This window comes from Mytilus galloprovincialis, chromosome 6, assembly GCF_965363235.1.
Source record: "Mytilus galloprovincialis chromosome 6, xbMytGall1.hap1.1, whole genome shotgun sequence".
In the NCBI taxonomy this organism is placed as follows: Eukaryota; Metazoa; Mollusca; class Bivalvia; order Mytilida; family Mytilidae; genus Mytilus; species Mytilus galloprovincialis.
Genome location: NC_134843.1, coordinates 5,286,449 through 5,307,207, shown reverse-complemented (window position 1 = coordinate 5,307,207; position 20,759 = coordinate 5,286,449). Strand labels below are relative to the sequence as shown.

Here is a 20,759-nt window from a genome sequence, read left to right as displayed (position 1 = left end):
ATGTTACATAATAATGTAGCCTCTCTTAATGGGGAGACAAGCAATAGAAGGGGGTTTCAATAACCAGAAAACAACTTTGTATTTGACTTATACACATGTACTTGTATTGTCTTGATTATAACCTATTAGTGATAAGCATATTTGAAAATATGTTTGTACTTGTTGCTGTATGAATATTTTTTTAAATCACAAACAGCAGTTAATCCATGCCTGTTAAATCTTCAATAAAATTGGATACCTTTGGAATCTGAATGCAGTGTTAAAAATACATAAAATGTGATAGTGGGAGCTTTTTCATACAATGGGATGGGCAACTGACTGCCTAAGAGGGGGCAGGCCCATTACAGTCATGCTTCAGTGATCCCCTACATAATCAACAAAATTTTTCACAAATAGGGGGGGGGGGGGGCTCTTAATTTGCCTCAATGTGCACTTTAGGAATTGCCACAGTAATTTAATGTGATCAACAATGAAATATGTAGACGGTTGTAATACATTGCAGTGCTGAACAATTTTGAATATACATTTGCTGTTTGTATTTATAAGGTAGTTCTGATTTTGAACTCTTTTTGCATAAAGTCTTGTCCTTAAAACTGGGTTAGTCTGAAGCATAAAAGTGTTAAAGTGCCAAAGCTATTAATATCAGCAATTCACCATCTGATACAGAAGAATGCTTTGAATTATTTTTTATATATTTGTTGATAAATGTCTTTCATGTATGTGAACTAAAAATAGGGCATTGAACAAAGAATATATATTTCAAATTGTGAAAATACAAGAGAAATGTATTGCATATACGAAAACATATCCATATTGATTAGGCAAAAAATATTTTTACTCAAATATTTCCATTTGTGATAAACTGCAAAAATGTTCCCATAAACTGACCTTAAGGAAGATATTAAGCAAAGCTACTTTAAAGTTTATTTTTATTCTTAGATAATGTTGTGTTGAAATATGAAAATTATCTTTTTTTAATTTCTTGAAACATAACTAATGAAAAAAAAATAGAACTGCTATGTGTTGAAAATTCTAAAACATTGAGGCCAGTCTTACCTGATTTATTTCTTGGTCAAAGATTTTATCTTGTAAATGGTGATTTTAGTTAAAAGTTTTTAATAACTAAAACTCTGTATATATGTCTTGTATACTATTTCATATCTTTTACATTTTTTGTTTTTGTTTGTGTAAATTAAATTCATCATTTTTTAAATTTTCTGTTTTGAGTAAACCATAGCTGTTGTTTTTTTCTCTATTTTATGATGAAATATAAATCTAAATGTTATTTTTTCTTCAGAATGATTTGCAAACTTTTATTCTTCAAGTCAAGAAGAAAAACTGTGAATTAGAAATACATATAATGAGTGATGCTAGTGTAACAAATCTTATTCATTTCAGAATCACATTTTAGGTGAAAGAAAATGCTGGACAGCATAATTCATAGGTACGAAATGTTGAACTTATTAAATACTATTAACTTTTTAATATTGCAGAAAATGCATTTGGGTGAATGCATTCTGGTATCTGATACATATATATCTGTATGTAGTTTTCCTAAAATATCCTTAAGAAATGTTGACTTGTGGTTGGTCATGATAAAATCACCAAAAAAATGCTCTGTAATAATTTATGAATTTACAGTATTTCAAACTTTTAATGTGTATTTAAAATAAGAATTGCTTGTTTTGTGTTTAGTTTCTATGGTTACTATTATAATATCTATGTGCACATATAACTTTGGTACATTATGTCAGTTCGATAATTTCACAGTATTATATAAATTGATTTTTTCGGTAACCTCTTGGTATATGTAAATATTTAATGTAATGATTTTGCATAAGTGTGGTTATGTAAGCTGATAAAATGTATACAACCTGTTAACCTTAAGTATGTGCATCTTATATAAAACATTGTTAACATCCTAAAACAAAACATGTGAAATTTTATTCTTTTGAATAGTTTCTTTTATTCCAGTGCTAAGTGATTCCGTAATTTTCCTATCACACATGACTGTGATACTAGGGCAAAGTATGACTCAAACAAAAGAGACAAGAACTTCTCTTAAATGTTGCAAAATTTCAAACATGATTATTATACTCCGACTCAGAAATCAGTCAAACAAAATAATGGATTTGATGTTTCAAGCTCAAAATTTGTACTCCCAAGTACTGAGAAAAGTTTTGTGACCAAGGGCCCATATCTAATTTGGAAGGAAAACCTAGCTGAAAAACCTTAAATATGGAATTTGCTCCATGTTGAAAGTACATTATAGTAGCTTGACCTATAGTTGTTAATTTTTGTGTCATTTTGTCTCTTGTGGAGTGTTGTCACATTGGCAATCATACCAAATCTTCTTATTTTATAAGGCTAAAAATGACATTCTGACACATTATTTTTTAGGTTTTCTGCATAAAGATATGATAAAATATATGCAGTTTTGATAACCAGTACCTACATTTTATGATGTTTTATAAATATGAACCTTGCTGTGTACTAAACTGACAAGCATTGAATCTAAGCTAGATATGTAATTTGCCATTTCACAAGGTAACAGTACAGTGGAAGACACCCAACAAGGACAAATTTATTTTGACTTGAGGCAAACCTGTGTGTCTAAATGCAGAAAGCAACAAATACCAATTTTCATGTCTATTATTTGAACCATTGTGGATCCAATCTGAATAACAGAAAAGAAATGAAAAGAAATAACATGATGATGTCAAAGTACCTGCAGATTTTGATGACTTTAACTGTATACTCTTGACTTTTGGCACACATAATGCTATTAATTTCAACAGCATTTACCTCAAAAACTAGTTTAAAGAATGATGAAAGTGGCAGTATGTGAGACATAGTTATGACAATCCTGCAGTGACAGTATGAACTTTTTGTCAAACTTGGTACTTTCTATGCAGACTCTTGTGAAACGACCATTCAACTTCTAAAAGGGGGGTTATTGTTATTTCTTTAAAAATATTTTGATCCCCAATTTAATGTAAAAAATATTGTCAATCAGATGACAAAACAAATATTCTGAATCCAGATTTTCACCCTACCTTATAGCATTAAATTTAAAATTAAAAAAAAAACTTGATTGATAGCGTGTAAAAAAAAAATGTTAGCGCTTATTGCGAAAATAATTTTCTGACTTGGACAAAAAAATGTAACCCCCTGTTTATGTTAAATGGTTGCTTCCTTATGTTACAAAGTTTCAATCTCATATGTCCATTGTCCTTATCTCATTTTCGTTTACTAGTGACTGCTTGTTAACAAATTTCAGGGTGTTTTTTTGTATGGTTAAACACTCACTTTATATGAAGAGTGATATGATAACTATATTTGGTATATGTGTTCCTTGCAGCCGTCTACATGTCTGGGAGTTGGGTTCATGGTTATGGAATGATTGTCAAAGGTAAAGTTCTAACAGACACTTTCATATGACCTTAGAAAATTTTATGTTTTTGTCTTGTGGTTTGGTATATTTCTCAGATATTATAAGCAATAATTGTGAGGTGTACATTTCTGTATGGCAGGGTTCATATGACCTTCACGAATCTCATTTTCATGTTCCATTGGTCATATTAAAATTTTGTGGGTTGATTCGTTTCTCAAGTACTATTAGCAATCAGACCACCATATTTTGTAAGGCATAAATTTCTGTCTGGCATGGTTCATCTGACCATGACCACAATTTCATAGAACATTGATAATGTTTAGTAAATGTGCTACTTGTAGTAAAAACTTTATATTACAAACTTTCAATATGAATTCAATTATGAGCAAAACAGATGAGACATTTTAGCATGTGCACACCTGTCTAAAAAGAAGATAGGATTTATATACATATCATTGTAATTGAATTTGAACTAGCTTTCAGCTACAGAGTACGCAATAAACGGTACTTTGGTTTAGTAGTTGTGGTTTTGTGATTCAGTGTTCTGTGTAGATCCTTCAAGTAAAGCCTTGGTAGACCCAATGTTGTGTTTATTTTTTTTTTTATGTTGTGCTTTTTCCATTACATCACTTTCCCATGTTACGAGAAGGTTAGTCCACACAAATACGTTCAATCCGCCACGTTCTCTGTGTGCCTGTCCTGAGTCTTTTGACTTAATTCAGTAGTTAATCACTGTCTATCAAGCATGTTTTTCTTTGTATTTGTGTGTAGTTTATTGTTTTGTTACACTGGTACCAGACAGTTGGTTTTCTCATTTGAATTGTTTTACATAATGTCTTGTCAGGCCTTTTATGACTATCAATTTGGTATTGAATTTGATCATCGTTGAAGGCTTTACTTTTGTTTCTTACACCTACGCCGTTAAGATTTTGTTGGATAGTTGTCTCATTGGCAATCAGACCGCATCTTCTTTCACTCATATTCTAAAAGATGTGGGTAATCATCTATCAGACAATAAAGCGCAGCAAAATCAACAAAGAAAAATCATACGAAAGGTATATATATGTCACTCACCTTGGTCTTTGTGCATATTAAACAAAGGACACAGATGGATTCATGACAGAATTGTGTTTGGTGATGGTGATGTGTTTGTAGATCTTACTTCACTGAACATTCTTGCTGCTTACAATTATCTCAATCTATAATGAACTTGGCCCAGTAATTACAGTGGAAAATATTTTGTAAAAATTTACAAAAAATTACAAAATTTATAAAAATTGTTAGAAATTGACTATAAAGGGCATTAACTCCTTAAGGGGTCAATTGACCATTTTGGTCATGTTGACTTATTTGTAGGATTTACTTTGCTGTATATTATTGCTGTTTACAGTTTATCTCTATCTATAATAATATTCAAGATAAATAGAATAGAATAGAATAGAATATTATCATTTCCCAAATTACAGGGCCCATAAAGGGTATAAAATCAGAGACAATTGATTTACATAATTGGTAATAACAACAATAATAGCGGCATATACGTATATATTTGGAATATAAGCAATTGGTCAGAATCAAAGCTAAAAACCACATACCGGGTATATATTGTGAATCAAAGAATAATAAAATTACATTATATATGTATTTATTCTCAAATTATTTACTTGACTTTGTGTCAGTGTTCATACCTGATCTCCTTAATTCAAAACAGTCACAAATATAACAGCCACCAAAGCTGCATAATTTTCTTAAAATCACCAATTCAGGGGCAGTAACCCAACAAAAGGTTGCTTGATTGGTCTGAACATTTCAGGGCAGATAGATCTTGACCTGATTAACATTTTACCCTATGTCAGATTTGCTATAAATGTTTTGGTTTCGGAGATATAAGCCAAAATATACATTTTACCCCTATGTTCTATTTTTAGCCATGGCGGCCATCTTGATTGGTGAGCCGGGTCACCGGACACATTTTTAAAGGCAGTGCTTTAAGGCCTGACTTTCAAGTCATGAGGTTCATCTTTTCATACGCAATTTATGCAGGGGGTCTTTTGGCCAGGAATAGATCCGGAAATGTTCGAATTTCTCCTCTTCTTTTTATGGTATGATATGGTTTTTGTTTCTTTCATTTACATTGGGGACTAAAGAAACTATCAGTGTGTATTGTTCGTTTTATAGAACTTGTTATTAATGTGTATTTTGCGTTATAAGCAGTCAACCTGACTACAAACTATCATTATTTGTATTCCGTGTGGAAAGAGGTCGGGTCAATTTCGAGTGTTATCTGACATCTAAAGATTTTTTTAATTAGTTCAGACGTTGATATAACAATGAAAAGTCGACTGAACATGATTAATATTGCATCTTCTATAATTCAAAGCGGAATTCGGTTTATAAACGAGAAACCGTAAAGCGTTTTCAATTTCGGTATTAGTTATGTATGTTGTCTACGTATTATCCTGGTTCCCGGTACTACGTTCCGGGTATTAGCTATTTGATATATCTGATGTGTAACATTACGATCAGGTGCCAGCCAATCTACGTGTGTATGTGTACATGATTTCCCGCCAAAATGACCGACTTACAGCTATGGAAAAATAGTTCATAAACGTTCCGTATAATGATATGCAAATTCATAATTAATCGTAACTTTTTTTATCTTTATATAATAAATATAACAAAATGGATTCCACACAATTGAAAATAGCATTATTTTACGAGGATTTCTAATATTTTTTTCACTTCCGGGCGCAGTAATACGTATGTTTTGAAGAAGCTCTAAGAAATTGACAAAGTGAATTGAGACGGAAACGGATAGATATACGTCCTTGCTATCAGGTAAAACAATTTAAATGTACAGAAAAAACACATTTACTTCACACAAATAGTACAGGCTTAAGCATTTTATTGTCTTATACACGACTGTAGTCTGGTGTTTAAACGACGGCGGTGACCTACAAGGTACGGGTCATACTGGGTCAAGTCTAAATATGTAAACATATCCACGTGCTATTAGGTAGAAAGCATCGTAATGCAATATCTACAATTTTTTCCTCCTTTATACATCGTTTAACCAGATATATTTCTCTTTCAAATACACTTAAACACGGGTTGTATGTACGTATCTTTTCTAGTGTTTTCTTGTCCTTATTAAAGTTCATTTGTTGTTGATGTTTAAATATTTTTGAACGACTGAACACAGGAGTGAATGAATGCAACAATTATATATACTGAAGACTTGGGCTGTACAATGATAGTGTACGTATATCATACTGATAATTATTCTAGCAGTAATTATGTTAATTTAGGATGTAATGACAGGAATTCATGAGCTATGCCTCAGGCTTTCTGAAAAAATATCAATGACAATGTAAACAGGAACAAAACATTGACACGAATGATGCTCTCTTCTATGTTATAGTTATTTAGGTATGTGTGTTGCACAAGTTTCAAAAAAACTTAAGTTATAAAACTTTTTTTCAGGGCACAAACCCACTTTAAAGAGACTTGTCTACTGCCATACCCATCCTATTTTCATGCACCATTTGCAAGCAAGAGACTGAATGGTTTGCAAAATTAAAAATCAGGACGGTGTCCAATTAAACCAAAAGAACTAAACTGGATGAATATTGTAGGAGAAATCTAGAGGAAAGTTTTGATTTGTGAAATTGGTTTTCCTGAAAAGTCATTCATCCTAGCCTGCAGAAAGGAACTATAACTGTCCACCACCAACTGACGAGCTAATGTTGAGCTTCACATATGGAATTACTCAAATACCATCAATGTCTATGTTTTCAGCACAGATTTCACAAGTTATGACACAGCTGTGCTTTTTTTTTATACCTGTTAAAGAGTTGTATACTAAATTTTATTTTTTTATCAATAAATATATCTTGTGTCATTTAAGAACTTGTATTTTGCCAAAAGATGCATACTAGTGAATGAAAGTGGTGCAGTTCATTTTGCTTTGGTATATAGAATTGAATTACAATTGTTCATGTTATTGGAATGCATATAAAAATAAGGAGATGTGGTACAATGTATATACATGAAATTTAGTGAGTTTATCAAACAAAAGTGAATAAGAAATAGGTATAAGCAGTTACAGGTACTACTGTACAATCTCAAACAATGAGAAAAACTCATACTGTAAAGAGAATTTCATATTTACAAGTAAGTTTTGTTTTTGCGCTGAATAATTTTCTTTTATTGTTTTAATTGCAAATATGGGAAGTGGTTATAATGCTAATGAGACAGCTGTTATGGCCACAGAGCCTTAATTGAAAACTTCTTTTTCATTCATACCGGTAGATTTTGCCTGGAGGTAGAAACATATCTGCCAACTTTTCAAAATGCACATGGGGGTTTTACGTGAAAGATGGTTCATATAGTCATACAAAACCTTCAAGGGGGCCTTCAAATGGAAGCAGGACAATTTGCCCCACTGGCTAATCGCCTACTTTTAAAAAAACTGCCACAAACTGATTTATCAAATCGCCCCACATGTGAGATTGGTTATATCATGTTAAATATTACTCCTGCCAACCCGCCCTACTTATAAAAAAAACGGTAATATTTAGATTAATATATATATATATATATATAATTAAAAATAAAAACTCGCACCACTTTAATGAAAACTAATCTACACAGAATACAAACAAACCGAAAATTTATTTAATTACTATTATTGATATACTGAAATTATAATTCTAAAAAAAAATGTATTGTTGAAGAATAACAAGTTTTGAAGCTTAGTTATTTGCATAACAATTGAAAAGAAACCTGTTAATTGTATCATAATGCAATATAAGGAATTTAACTTGTATTCAACGGGATAACATCTTTTTCCATAAGTGGGGAGAGTTGGCATTACTAAATTCATCCTGGTTAATAATATATTTATCTAGATTTCACCGATTTCCATAAGGGGGGACCAGTTAGCAGGAGTAATATTAACGGAATTTAACTTATATACAACGGGATAACATCTTTTTACATGAGTGGGGCGAGTTGACATTAGTAAATTCTTCCTGGTTAATAATATATTTATCTAGATATTATTGTTTTCTATTAGGTGGGGCAAGTTGGCAGGAGTAATATTAAGGGATATAACACATTTCACAAGTGGGGCGATTTGGTTATCCAGGTTGGGGCAGTTTTTTTTTAAAGTGGGGCGAGTTAGTGAAAAAGTGGGGCTATTTGCTAATGGGGCGATTTGTCATGGATTCCCTTCAAATATATTCTAATGTGGTTTTTGGCTTCTTCGTGCATAAACAAGCTCATTGCCATTGTTGAATTAATTGTTTTCTTTAAAATAGTCGACAAAATTGCTCTTACAAAATTTCCATTTGGGAGCCTCGAGCTCGATGGGGGAAATACTCTGCAAATACTGACAGTTGGCAGGTATGGTCATCAAAAAAGTTGATGTGTTACTATGTACATTTACCATTATGTTACTTGATGTTCTTGCTATACACACAGTACAGAGACTAGTCAATCTTTGTGAACTATTTTTATGGGAGTCATAGAATATGCGTATACAATCAATAATTAAAAATAGTCTATTTATATTGAAAAGGAAAAGTTCTTATATGTCTAAAGAAGAGGGACGAAAGACCCCAAAGGGACAGTCAAACTCATAAATTAAAAAGCAAACTGACAAGGCCATGGCTAAAAATGCATTTCATGGCGAGGCACAGAAAATATACTGTAAACAGTAGACTATAGATATAGGTGAACTAGGTACAAAAGAACTCTAAATCTTAAATTCTACAAACCACCTCTGTTCTATGGAAGATAATGATATAACTGGACTAGAAATACACACAACCTGTAATTAACTGCCTTTACAGCGCTTTCGCGCTTTGATTTAAACAAGATACCCCAATGATGCTTGTGGCCAAGTTTGGTTAAAATTGGCCCAGTAGTTTCAGAGGAGAATATTTTTAGAGTTAACGACGACAGACGCCAAGTGATAAGAAAAGCTCACTTGGCCCTTTGGGCCAGTTGAGCTAAAAAGAAGATGTGGTATGATTGCCAATGAGACAACTCTCCACTAGAGACAAAAGACACATAAATTATCAGCTATAGGTCACCATACGACCATCAACAATGAGCAAAGACCATACGACATAGTCAGCTATAAAGGTCCCGGAAATGGAAAATGCAAAACTTTTCAAACGTGAAAACTATTAACAGCTTAATTTATGTACAAAAAATGAACGAAAAACATGTATGTTACACGTCAACAAACGACAACCACTGAATACAGGTTCCTGACTTAGGACAGGCACATACATACAGAATGTGGCTTACAGGCACATACATACAGAATGCTGCTTACAGGCGCCTTACTTAGGACAGGATCATACACACAGAATGTGGCTTACAAGCTCCCGACTTAGGACAGGCACATACACACAAAATGTGGCTTACAGGCTCAGGACTTAGGACAGGCACATACATACAGAATGTGGCTTACAGGCACATACACACAGAATGCTGCTTACAGGCGCCTGACTTAGGACAGGATCATACACACATAATGTGGCTTACAAGCTCCCGACTTAGGACAGGCACATACACACAAAATGTGGCTTACAGGCTCAGGACTTAGGACAGGCACATACATATAGAATGTGGCTTACAGGCTCCTGACTTGGGACAGGCACATACATATCGAATGTGGCTTACAAGCTCATGACTTAGGACAGGCACATACATACAGAATGTGGCTTACAGGCTCCTGACTTAGGACAGGCACATACATACAGAATGTGGCTTACAGGCTCAGGAATTAGGACAGGCACATACATGTACATATAGAATGTGGCTTACAGGCTCAGGACTTAGGACAGACACATACATACAGAATGTGGCGGAGTATAGCCTTCAACATTAGACACGTGCTTTTAATCTTGTTAAAGGCTGTGGAAGCACTTTGAAGAATAATATTTATTCATGTAACTGTAAAGGATACCAATAGTAATGTTAACAAGCACATATAAATACATAAAGATAGAGAAATATCAAAGCACATATAACAATTACATAAAAGCCACGACAGAGAGCTACGCACATGTATCTAAATTTTACCGCATGAATATTCATATTTCAAAAAATATTTTTACAAAAATATTTTTAGTCGTATTTATAAAAAAAAAAGTGGTATTATTCCCAATGAGATAACTCTCCAAAAGAGACCAAAATTAACAACTATAGGTCACCGTACGACAAATACACACCCAGTCACATATCCATACAATTTGACGAACAGTAATACAATATAAAGATACACCAACAGGGTAATAAATAAGCTTAAACCACATGCTGATAAATGAAGTATTATATCGCAAGTCAATCAAAAATACAATATTAAATAAAGAAATGGTAATCATAGTTTTCTCGCAATTATTTGTCGCAATTTATTACGGGAGTGAAGGTAAATAAGTTGATTGCGGGATATCTATTACGGGAGTGAAGGTAAATAATTTGATTGTGGAATATCTATTACGGGAGTGAAGGTAAATAAGTTGATTGAGGAATATCTATTACGGGAGTGAAGGTAAATAATTTGATTGGGGAAGATCTATTCACGGGAGTGAAGGTTAATAAGTTGGTTAAGGAATATCTATTACTGGAGTGAAGGTAAATAAGTTGATTGAGGAATATCTATTACGGGAGTGAAGGTAAATAATTTGATTGGGGAAGATCTATTCACGGGAGTGAAGGTTAATAAGTTGGTTAAGGAATATCTATTACTGGAGTGAAGGTAAATACGTTGGTTGAGGAATATCTATTACGGGAGTGAAGGTAAATAAGTTGATTGAGGAATATCTATTACGGGAGTGAAGGTAAATGAGTTGGTTGAGGAATATCTATTACGGGAGTGAAGGTAAACAATTTGATTGAGGAATATCTATTCACGGGAGTGAAAGTAAATACATTGGTTGAGGAATATCACTCCCGGATAAACAATCTTATCTTTTTCTACAGTTTTGACATATATTCATTTTTGGTTTGAACATCACATATGTCAGTAATGAAAATTAATATCATCCCTTAGTGACTTCAAAGTGTTTTCAAAATCACTTGAAAATCCATTGTTTAAAACAGAACTAATATCTTCATATGGAGTCTCTGGGATTTCAGGTATCTTTTCACTTTGTTCATTTAGTCCATTCTTTCGTAAGTGTAGCTGTTTCGATTTGCCTTTACGTTTTATTGTTGCCAAAGTCGCCATAGAAATTTCCTTAGTGGAAAATACATCTGCACATGCATTTCTTTTACCGAACACTGTAGATGATGCTTCATCGGTGTTTCTATGAGCTGCTGTCTGCCTTCTGATCGGTGATTTTGATTTAGATCGCCACTTGCCGATATTTACCGGCACAAACAGAAAATTATTCTGGGCTGATTCCATTGAACCAGAAGGTCTACTATAACATTCAAGTGTAGGCTCGCTAGCTCTCCGTCTATTCCCATTTTCTTTAACACTAAAACGTGAATGGGATGAAGATTTTGAATTCTTTTGCAATTTCACAGCTGCCAATGGAGCCAATAAAGTGCTTTTTAGAACAGACTGTTGGTTGTCAGCATTATTCCGTGTAGTAATTATCGACGTTGATTTAGATCTTGCACACCGATTAACTGAAGCAGGCGCAACTAAAGAACTTTTTCTTTGATCTAGATTGGATGCAGCCGAATATCTTCGTGTAATACTTGTTCTACTCGGTGATGCTACCTTTGACACAGAAAGTTTACTTTTTTCCTGGTCTCTTACGTTTTCCATCTGTAATAAATTCTTTCTTTCACGGGTAGCAACACTGGGCGATTGCCGTCTAACACTTTTTCATTCACAACTTTAAAATTTACTCTTTTCTTAATGCTTATTTTCCTCATTTATTTCTGGAAGTTTCATTAGATCGGCTTTCAAGTTTGGTCCTTTCGCTATTTTCTTTAGCTATCTTTTACTTTTTCTTCTGCGGTCTTTCTTATTGCTAGCGTTTGTATACAATTAATTTATACATTAAGTTAGGACATGTAGAAGCGATTAAAAGTTATTGTTTATGCGGTTATTTTCATTCCACTTCCATGGTACTAGGGATAGTGTCTATAATACAATGGAGTGTTATTTAATGTCATGTCAAGTTAGACAATAATGCCCATCAAACGCATTAACAACTCTAGTATCCAGCAGATTCGTACAATGTTGGTTCTTTAATATGTCAAAACTATAAGTCTTGTTACAAACAATGCGATAATACTTGTGGTAAACAATCATGACAGATACATTTAACCTTAGTTACTTTTTTGATATTTGTACATGTACACAACTAAACAAATTATGTAATTAGAAAACACGCTTTACTTTATATTACTGCTCTTTTACATTTTACATTAAAATTTTAACGGTTTTTACGATTAAAACACTTCAAATATATAGTTTCGTCCCGTCTTCCAGTAAGTGTTGTCTCATTGGCACTCATACCACTTCTTAATCTATCTACGACTAATAACTACTAATTTTACTTTGTAACTAGTTCATTCTATTAAAGAAAAGGGTTTAATTTTGTAATAAAGGATATGAAAATAAAGTGTATTGGAAAGTAATGGAGTTATTTTTTTAGGAGTGTCAAAACTCTTTGGTTGTTTTAGATAAGCTACATGCTGTTGGTGGCCTGTTTAATTCGGTTACATTTCCTCACAATCTTATCAAACAAAAATTCTCTTATTTATTGAAACGGTCGTTTGGAAAATCAGATTGCAGATTTATTTCCTGCAACTCATATAAATAAAATAGGAAATATAACAACAACCCGGCCGAGTAGCAGATAACAGCCGAGGGCCACAACGCAGCGAGTAGATCCAGCACTCGGCGGTGGACCTCAGCTGACCCCTTGATAAAAGGTAAATATGCTAGATATACTTACCAGGACTGTGATGATATGATTACAGTATTAATTTTATATGCAGATTGTATGTATTCCTATGGGCCCTTACGGCATTCAACAATAAACAAAGGCCATACCGCATAGTCAGCTATAAAAGGCCCCAAAATGAATGTAAAACAATTCAAACGAGAAAACTAACGGCCTTATGTATGTTAAAAAAAATGAACGAAAAAAAAATACAACAACAAACGACAACCACTGAACTACAGGCTCTTGACTTGGGACACATACATACGGAATGTGGTGTGGTTAAACATGTAAGCAGGATCACAACCCTCCCCTAAACTGGGACAGTGGTGTAACAGTACTACATTAGAACGAACTATAAAAATCAGTTGAAATTGCTCATCAGATAAGTACAAATAGAAATACATCTAACAAAAACACAGAGTGGACGTGGTCGGATACTTGTAAATCACAACAACAAAAAAGACCTTAAGTACAGATCCGAGAGTACTCACAGTTACTGACATCTAGTTCAAAGCCACTAACAACTAATAAGAAAAATCATGCATCTAAGACTAAATTATCAATCAGTAAAAATCCACCATTTAATAGGTTTAGTATAGAGACGGAGATTGTAGATCCATGAATGTGTGTATATATATAACAATAATATTTAGCCTGCTTTTAATTTACTGATAACAAAACCAATATTAATACTAATAAAAACAATATTTAATAATCTTTCACGGCTTCCATATGCACATTTTTGTCTTTGGTAAATGCTATTTGTTATTGGGTGTCCCTGAAAGTCTGTTTATAACATAGCAGTATTGCAGTAACGATGATATAATTAGGCAAATGATCTATAAAATATATTATATAATAAAATAGTCATATATTACTATGATTAAAGTTTGTTGGTCTATAAGAGAACAGATATCGTGGTCAAGAGAGCCGTGGAAGTGTTATATTGACAGGATTAGCACCTTAATGTATATCACCCGGTGAGCGCTTTAGAAAAAAAAAGATTAACCTCTTGTGACCAACTGAGATCCAATCGTCATAAATTGACTGTATGGTACGAGTGCCAGTGAAAAAACTCTCCATCCAAGTCATAATTTGTAAAAAGTATTTGAACCCGAATTACAGTTTATAGATTCTTGGATATTAAAAATAGATATTCAATAATGACGTTTAGGTGTCAACCCTAGTCCTGATGTTTTTTTCAGTCATTTTTGTTCTGTAACAAAATTTCGTGATGCATTTCTTCTTTTTTACTGGATCCGACATGTTGCTACACAACGAACACATCATGTTTGTTATTTCTTCTAAAATACCAAGATTTGGATTATTAGAATATCTTTTTTGTCTCCGAACAGCTCGTTTTGAAGCTTTGTTAGCTGATGCAGCAGCCGACATTGGTGCTTTCTGGTTTCCGGTCGACTAACAAAATTTCTTCGTGCACTGTTTTCGTTTATTTGTGTCAGAAATTTTGCTACATGCTTGACATGCCATGTCTAATAAAATTGGAATGACTAATTCTGAACCAATAATCTTTTTCCAATTCGTAACATCTTTCTGGAGTTTGACATAATTCAACTGTTTGCTTATTTCTACAACAAAAACGTGTGTGTATTAATTTTGAATGTGTACATTCGATTGACATATGGTCTTAATTTCATATAAAATATTTCAACTATAGAGATTTGTTTGGGTGGGGTCCTGTTGGTGCTTTCAGGGGAAGGGGTGAAGCTTAATTATGTTTCTAGGACATTTGTATCTATAAACTGACATTAGTGTCACTTTTTAACTATTTTGTTGTTCGGGATGTTAGACCGTTAGTTTTCTCAATTAAATTGTTTCATATTTTTCATATCGGGGCATTTTATAGCCGACCATACATGCAGTGTGGGTTTTTCTTTCATGGCCGCATTCTGCCACCGTAGTTTGTTTTTGATTCACGGATAAATTATTTTGTTTTTACTATTATGTTTTTCTGTATTACAACAACTAAATCTGTTATTATAAATTCTCGTACTATAGGTGTCACCTTAGCTGTATTTGACTAAACTTTAAGGAATGTTTGGTCCTCAATGCTCTTCAACTTCGTACTTTATTTGGCCTTTTCAACATTTTATGATTCGAGCGTCACTGGTGAATCTTTTGAAGACAAAACGCGCGTCTGACGTAATATTTAGATATACTTGAAATGTCTGAAAATTGGTTTCATTTAATTTGAGGTATATTGTTTCAGGAATATTTACCACACTTTTATTACAGGGTTGTAACTACATTGAGGCAAATGCCTCATGTAGGAAATTTCAAAACCAAACGCTTGTCTCCATATCAAATTGAGGTCATGGCGAGGGCTTTGCTAGAAGCAAGTTCTGTCCTCCCTCAGATGTAGCCCTGATTTGTCGGGATCAATGTTTCTTTATTTATTTGTCTTTTATTCATTGATTACCCTTCTGTATTCTGTTAGTGTTGCATTCATTTTGTAATTTAGTGATTTTTTTATTAACTTAATCATGAGTAAAAAAACAAACTAGCAGCCACAGACTTAACTACATGTAAAAATGTATATGTGAATAACATTTTTCCTTTATCATGCATATTGGTCTTCTGATGTTGTCCCTAGAAACTTAAGTCTTACACTGAATCTATACATTTTGCTTTGAGACCAAAATATTGTCAAAATCTTAATAAAACAGAAATTGCATTTTCAGATTAAGAAAGGGTCTGGGGAACACACAGAAAGCATGATTTTGCATCATTTAATCCATAGCTTCTTGGGCCTTTAGCAGTTCCAAAACTCTCCAAAAAAATGTTGCTCCGCTCCGCTCGGCGAAACATGATTGCCAATACATTTTAAAGAGGCTATTTACAACCAAACTTTAATACTGTTTATGTATGCAATACATGTATATATATATATGCAGTTGGAAACTTAAAAATATTCAATTCTGCAGAGGATGATGCTTAATGCAGATTAAATGGTACACTGATAATGACTTGACTATACATGTATTATTTATAATAAATAAATAATTTAAAAATTGTATGTTTTAAAGTTGTGAAAAATAAATTATCAGTCCCCTGCTTTAATGAAAATGAAAAATCTTGCTTCAATAGTGCAGAAAAGAGATAATCTGTCCTCTTAGTTTACAAAAATAAATAACCGATCCAAAACAAATCCTCCTTTTTTTCAAGACCAGACTGAAACCTGCCTGCTGGGTGTGGCCTTTATGTCTTCATTTGTCGACCGTCACTCATAAATTCGTCGTCATTTCAGACTCATTCATAGCCTTTCGTTGATTTGGAACACTCCCGTCCCTTAATTTTGTTGGGTGAAACATATCAACTAAACATTTGGATAAAAATTGCTTGTTTGTCTTTTTTAACTATATAGTGTCGGTCGTATTGGAAATTTCATTAAATACCCCGGCGTTTATATTGTTTACAACAAGAAATCTGTACGGTTATGATAACTCAACTTACAACAAAACGGCGAGAATTTTCCATGTCTATTTTTTACTATCAAGTCCCACATGAAATAAAACAGTACATAGCTTTGGATCCATACTATCATTTTAACCAGACTATGATAGACAATTAATAGAGAGAATACAGCATTGACAATGTCCAACCCATACACTTTACAGCATCAGAAAAATATATACATGCCCCACGCCAGGAACCGTTTGAAAAGTGCATATTACACTTATTTTATGTTTTTATCCCCTAAAAGGTCCCAAACTCCCCCCCCCCCCCCCCCGTTTCCAAAATCCTGGATCCGCCCCTGAGATATAACAGATAAAAGTGTCAAAAATTGGGGTACAGCAGTCAACATTGAATTATAATCTTAATCATTATAAAACAAACACATATGACAACAAAGAAAAAACAAAATAGCATGTAAGCTAAGATGAAAGACAAAAAGACAAAACATATGTTTGTGGCGCCAATGGATTGATTTTTGGCGCAAATAGACGTCGGAATCAATTTACGCCAATTACATAGATTTTTAAATGTATCAATTGCGCCAATCCATGGAAATCAAATTGCGCAACATTTATATATTTTGATATAGGACAGAAGTCACAGGAAAAAAGACTTAACTTATAAAATGTATGTAGAAAAAAATCCACTAAATTTCCAGTGTTTGCCAGAATCGAACTCAAGAAGCCACGATTCAAACTCCTACACCACGACGACTGGATACAAATTTACTGTAAATTTAAAATATTTAAACAGCGTAATGGGGGCTCATAAAGGGTATATACTATGTACTAATGTATAAAGTATATCATATTTATTGTATTGTATTTTGAACTAGATGTTGTGAAGCGAACATGTTTTTTTCTTTCATTTAGTCTAGAAGATGCGGTCGGGGAGTGAGGGGGGGGGGGTGATTTTAGTAATGCACTGACACACCAAGTCCGAGTGGGATAACTATTTTATAGATGTATATATGTAAATATGACTTATAATGGGTTACTTTTACAAATTGTGACCTGGATGAGAGGGTTGTCTCATTGGCACTCATGCCACATCTTCTCAGTATATCTATGCATGTGTAGTAAAAGTGTACCATAAGTGTACTGTTTTGCTGGGCATTGATTGCATTTAAAGATATTACTAAAATTTATTTGTATATATGTACTGACACGGAAATAAAAAAGGTGTATTTATTGTGCATTGAAGACCCCCCCCCCCCCACCCTTTTGAAGTCCTGTTGTATTATAATAGAGTTGTATTATAATATTATAGAAGAAGAAGAAGAAGAAGAAGAAGAAGAAGAAGAAGAAGAAGAAGAAGAAGAAGAAGAAGAAGAAGAAGAAGAAGAAGAAGAAGAAGAAGAAGAAGAAGAAGAAGAAGAAGAAGAAGAAGAAGAAGAAGAAGAAGAAGAAGAAGAAGAAGAAGAAGAAGAAGAAGAAGAAGAAGAAGAAGAAGAAGAAGAAGAAGAAGAAGAAGAAGAAGAAGAAGAAGAAGAAGAAGAAGAAGAAGAAGAAGAAGAAGAAGAAGAAGAAGAAGAAGAAGAAGAAGAAGAAGAAGAAGAAGAAGAAGAAGAAGAAGAAGAAGAAGAAGAAGAAGAAGAAGAAGAAGAAGAAGAAGAAGAAGAAGAAGAAGAAGAAGAAGAAGAAGAAGAAGAAGAATTGTTTATTATAGTGCAACCTGAATATAAAGTATATCGTTACATTAAATACATAATATAAAACTTCAGCCGGCCAAATAGGCTTATGATGCACTGTTTGAATCGTTATTTAACATACATATAATTAATTAAAGAGACTTTATCATTGTTCATAAAATTAAGTGTCATGTTATATATATAAGCGAATTGCAAAACAGATAAGATAAATAATTTCAAATCAAATGATCATAGTGTTAAAGTTCTGATATGATAACAGTCTGCTATAAAATTTGCCACGAGTTTGCTAAGTTTGTGGTTAGAAAGAAGCTCACACAGTTTATCAGTGTCAGAAAGACCAGATATATTACGGAATGTTACACAAATATTTTCAAACAGTTGGTTTCTTTTCTCTGTATATTTTGGACAGTGGATCAAAAAGTGTATTTCGTCCTCAACGGAGTTTGTATCGCACATTTTACAAGTTCTGCGTTCTACTGGAATGTTTCTAACTCGTCCTTTTCGATTTCTAAAGGAAATGTCCCACAACGCATACGTGAAATAGAAGATCGCTGACTTCTAGTTAAGCAACGTTTTAGAAAGGTTTCTGTTTCAAATTCTGTTTTAAATAGTTTGTACGTTCTCAGTTTAGGCATTTGCTGAATATTGTCTAACCAAGATTGTTTATGTTCGTTTTCTAAATGCGTTTCTAGAAAAATACATCGCTGAGTCCGCATGAATCAAACAGTTTCTTTGCGTGATTGAACCACGTATCACGATATCTGGTAGATATATTTTGATCCCAGACGAAAACTTTACGACATATTCTAGTGTCAGGTAATTTAACTAGTCTACAATAAAGACGCACAATATTGACCTGAATTCTATGATGAACCGGATACCATCCCATATCTCCAGTGATTGCGGGTATCGGCGTTGTTAGACTTACACCGAGAAAAGTACGTATAGCTCTATATTGTAGTCTTTCTAATGAATCATAGCGCTTATGTCCCCACACACCGGATCCATACTCTAGTATAGGTAAAATTGTCGAGTCAAAAATCTTCGTATATGTATCAAAGTCCATTCCATCCATTGCATAGTATTTTGACACAAGTGAACCTAAAGATCTGCTTCCACTGGAAACTAGTTCGTTTGTTGTTTCCTTATAATCCAAATTTTCAGTAATTACAAGTCCAAGATATCTGTATTTCGAGACTGTTTCGAGAGTCATATTGTTTAGCTGGAACTCATAATCATTCTTAGGTTTCGAAGCTTTCCGTACGTGCATTATCTTAGTTTTGTCCGTATTCACTTTAAGTCGCCATGTCTTTGACCAATCGGTTACACAGTGAAGTAATGATTGTAATCCATCTACTGTATCTGAGATCAGTACAATGTCGTCGGCGTAGAGAAGACAGCTTAATGAATCTGTTCCAATGTTAATTCCTTTACCTATGCGGTTTATCTCCGTCACTAGATCGTCAACAAACACTGCGAACAGTGTCGATGCTAAATTGTCACCTTGACGGACGCCTGCTTCTACTGAAAACCAGTCTGTTAGAGATCCGTTTAAACGTACCGCTGCTTGAAGTTTTTCATAAGTTGACTTGATCGCTTTGTACATATTTCCATGAATTCCAATCGACAAAAGTTTTTGAAAAAGTAGGTTGTGATCTACGGAGTCGAACGCCTTTTGAAAATCGATGAAACAAAGAAAAGTGTCTTTATTCGTAACAGATTAATATAGATTAACAGATGAATATTGTACAGTTATTTTGAATGAGAAATTATACCATATACTGAAAACAATACTCAGACACTGGAAAGACAGATTTTAAGAACAACGTGCAGACAAAATGCAAATGATATGTTATATGTGCGCCCTCTTAAATGATATGCATTTCGTCACCACACTGTTCTCAAAATCTGAAGTTACGGGCGCAAAATTAGCTTTGTCCCAAAAGAATTCATTTTGGGCGCAAATAGACATAGGCCAAAAATTGATCATAAAACAATAACACAATGGTGTGAGTTATAACTACAGAACCAAGTTAAAATTATATTAACAAATATGGACTAAAGAGTAAAGGTTAAAAATATTCTAAGACTAATAAAAAGAATAAAATTGAAAATGGAAATGGGGAATGTGCCAAAGAGACAACAATCCGACCATATAGCAGACAACAGCAGAAGGTCACGAACAGGTCTTCAATGCAACGAGAAATTCCCGCACCCGGAGGCGTCTTTCAGCTGGTCCCTAAACAAATATATACTAATTCAGTGATAATGAACGCCATACTAAAGTCCAAATTGTACACAAGAAACTAAA

The 20,759-nt window shown here is 33.5% G+C and overlaps 1 long non-coding RNA gene across 1 annotated transcript; it reads left to right on the top strand.

Moving 5' to 3' along the window:
* The first annotated feature begins 5,604 nt into the window (after positions 1-5,604).
* On the top strand, positions 5,605-7,295 carry LOC143078778 (uncharacterized). The gene is made up of 2 exons (XR_012979267.1): positions 5,605-6,232; positions 6,878-7,295. It is a non-coding gene; the product is annotated as an uncharacterized LOC143078778 (long non-coding RNA).
* The last annotated feature ends 13,464 nt before the right edge of the window (positions 7,296-20,759 follow it).